We start from the raw sequence: 3852 nt of genomic DNA on the forward strand, positions 1-3852 counted from the left end.
TATAGTATTATATTACTTATGGACGACGAGTGCACTGACGACACAGAGGTAGGTACAGCCGTGGCCTGCCGTACTGCTATATATATATATATATATATAATATACTGTATAATAATAATAACGAACCTGGTGGACACTGTCAGCAGACTGCTAAACTAGTATGAAGAAAAAAAAAAGCCACCACAGGTATACAATGTAGATGGATGGATAGTATAGTATTATATTACTTATGGACGACGAGTGCACTGATGACACAGAGGTAGGTACAGCCGTGGCCTACCGTACTGCTATATATATATATATATATATATATATATATATATAAAATATACTGTATAATAATAACGGACCTGGTGGACACTGTCAGCAGACTGCTAAACTAGTAGTATGAAGGAAAAAAAAGCCACCACAGGAGTGTTTTTCAGGCAGACAAACGTATACTGGACTGGTGGTCACTGTCAGCAAAACTGTGCACTGTACTCCTGCTATAACTGTTCCCCAGTCCCCACAATTAGGCAGTGTGAGCAGTGCACTCAGCACAGATATATCATGCAGCAGTGCAGCACACTGAGTGAGCACAGATATGGTGGAGCGTTTTTTTTCAGGCAGAGAAACAACGGATTAAACTCACTGGTGGTATTATAATCAAAACCCTCCACTGTACTCCCTAACAGCTGCTCCCCGTCCCCAATCCTCCCCACAATTATAACTAAGTCACTCAGTCTTTTCTACTATAACGGAGAGGACGCCAGCCACGTCCTCTCCCTATCAATCTCAATGCACGTGTGAAAATGGCGGCGACGCGCGGCTGCTTATATAGAATCCGAATCTCGCGAGAATCCGACAGCGGGATGATGACGTTCAGGCGCGCTCGGGTTAGCCGAGCAAGGCGGGAAGGTTCGAACTTGCCTCGGACCCGTGTAAAAAGGCTGAAGTTCGGGTGGGTTGGTTTCCGAGAAACCGAACCCGCTCATCACTAAAAATAACCCACCCAAATCTAACTCTTTCTGCACATGTTATATCTGCCTCCACTGCAGTGCACATGGTTTTGCCCAACTGCTATCAAAATTCCTGCTGCGATCAACTTTGAATTATCCCCATGGTTTTGCCCATTAGAGAAAGATTTTGCTTTTGCGATCCATGCTGAATCAGGCCCATTATAGAAACATAGAAACATAGAAACATAGAATTTGTCGGCAGATAAGAACCACTTGGCCCATCTAGTCTGCCCCTTTTTTTTTTTTTATATTATTTTTTTATCTCTAACCTTATTTGATCCTTATTTCTTTGTAAGGATATCCTTATGTCTATCCCATACATTTTTAAATTGCTCTACTGTCTTAGCCTCTACCACCTCTGATGGGAGGCTATTCCACTTGTCCACTACCCTTTCTGTGAAATAATTTTTCCGCAAATTTCCCCTGAACCTCCCCCCCTCCAGTCTCAGTGCATGTCCTCGTGTCCTTTTGCTTCTCTTCATTTGGAGAATGTTTCCCTCCTGGACTTTGTTAAAACCCTTGATATATTTGAAAGTTTCTATCATGTCCCCCCTTTCCCTTCTCTGCTCCAAACTATACATATTGAGATTTCTTAGTCTTTCTGGGTATGTTTTGTGATGTAGGCCATGCACCATTTTAGTTGCCCTCCTTTGTACAGTTTCTAATGTATTAATATCCTTTTGAAGATATGGCCTCCAGAACTGAATACAGTATTCTAGATGAGGCCGTACCAATGACCTATACAGTGGCATTATTACTTCTTTCTTTCTGCTGCTGATTCCTCTCCCAATGCAGCCAAGCATCTGACTAGCCTTCCTCATTGCCTTGTTACATTGCTTACCTGCCTTTAAGTCATCTGAAATAGTAACTCCTAGATCCCTTTCCTCCTCAGTAGTTTCCAGTATAGTGCCATTAATACTGTATTTAGCTTTAGGATTTTTGAGACCCAAGTGCATGATTTTGCATTTTTTGGCATTAAACTGTAATTGCCAGACTCTTGACCATTCCTCTAGTCTACCTAGATCCTCAATCATTTGTTTTACCCCACCTGGTGTGTCTACCCTGTTGCATACCTTTGTGTCATCTGCAAAAAGGCATACTTTCCCTTTAATGCCATTTGCAATGTCACCAATAAATATATTAAAAAGCACTGGTCCAAGTACAGATCCCTGGGGTACTCCACTGGTAACATTTCCCTCCTGTGAATGCACTCCATTTACCACAACTCTCTGTTTTCTATCCTTCAACCAAGATCTTATCCATTCAATAATCCTAATATCCAATCCCAAACTTTCAAGTTTATTTAGCAGTCTGCGATGTGGAACTGTGTCAAAAGCCTTACTAAAGTCTAGATAAGCTATATCCATGGCTCCACCTTTATCCATCACTTTAGTCACACAATCAAAAAAGTCAATAAGATTTGTTTGACATGATCTCCCCCCAGTGAATCCATGCTGTTTGGGATCCAGTAAATTGCCGGATTTGAGATAATCTACAACTCTTTCTTTTAAGAGTGTTTCCATCAATTTCCCTACTACTGATGTAAGACTCACTGGTCTGTAGTTGTTTGCCTCTTCCTTGCTTCCACTTTTGTGCAGTGGGACTACGTTTGCTCTTTTCCAGTCCCCTGGAATTACCCCTGTAGCTAATGACTGGTTGAATAATTCTGTCAATGGTGCTACCAGCACCTCTTTAAGTTCTTTTAGTATCCTTGGATGTATCCCATCTGGCCCCATAGATTTGTCCACTTTCAGCTTTGAGAGTTCTGTTAGGACCTTCTCCTCTGTAAATGTACTTGTTTCATTTTCCTGAATATCCCTGCAACTTAACTGTGGCCCCTTCCCCTCTCTTTCAGTAGTAAATTCTGAGCAAAAATAATCATTAAGATGTTCTGCTATTAAATGGTCTCCTTCAACAAGACTCCCAGTGTCCGTCTTTAGTTTTATAATTCCGCCTTTTGTTTTTCTCTTTTCGCTTATATAACTAAAAAAAGTTTTGCCTCCTTTACCCACTGACTGGGCCATTTTCTCCTCAGCTTGTGCCTTTGCACATCTGATTACCTTCTTTGTCTCCTTCTGTCTAACAAGATATATCTTTTTGTCTTCATTATTTTGTGTCTGCTTATATTTCCTAAAAGCCATCTTTTTTGCTCTCACAATATTTGCTACTTCTTTTGCAAACCACACTTGCTTCCTTTTCCTTGTGTTTTTCCTAACAGTTTTGATACAAAGGTCTGTTGCCTTCAATATTGCACATTTGAATGTTTCCCACCTCTCCTGCACTGTTTCCAAGTTCCTCCACTCTGCCAAAGAATCGCTTACACATTTTCCCATCCCTACAAAATCAGCCTTCCTAAAATCCAACACCTTTGTTTTTGTATGGGACGAGTCAGTCTCTGTCTTAATGCTGAACCATACTGCTTGATGATCACTGGATCCCAGGTTTTCACCCACTTTTACGTCCGATAATCTGTCTCCATTTGTAAGTATTAAGTCTAATATTGCATCTTTCCGAGTGGGCTCCCTCACCAATTGGTGGAGGAATGCTCCCTGAAGAGAATTTAAAATGTTCCTACTTCTAGTGGAACTAGCAACAGACACCTCCCAGTTTACATCAGGAAGATTAAAGTCTCCCATGATTATTACCTCTCCTTTTAATGCCATTTTAGTTATGTCCTGCAATAGGTTCTAGTCAAGTTCCTCTTCCTGACCTGGTGGCCTGTATATCACGCCAATACGAATAATCAACTTTTCCCCTGTTTCTATGGTCACCCAAAGGGCCTCAGTTTTTTCTTCAATACTTTGTATTAATATAGTATTTATGGTATTTTTTACATACATTGCTACCCCTCCTC

This window comes from Pseudophryne corroboree, chromosome 4 (assembly GCF_028390025.1).
Source record: "Pseudophryne corroboree isolate aPseCor3 chromosome 4, aPseCor3.hap2, whole genome shotgun sequence".
Taxonomy (NCBI): Eukaryota; Metazoa; Chordata; class Amphibia; order Anura; family Myobatrachidae; genus Pseudophryne; species Pseudophryne corroboree.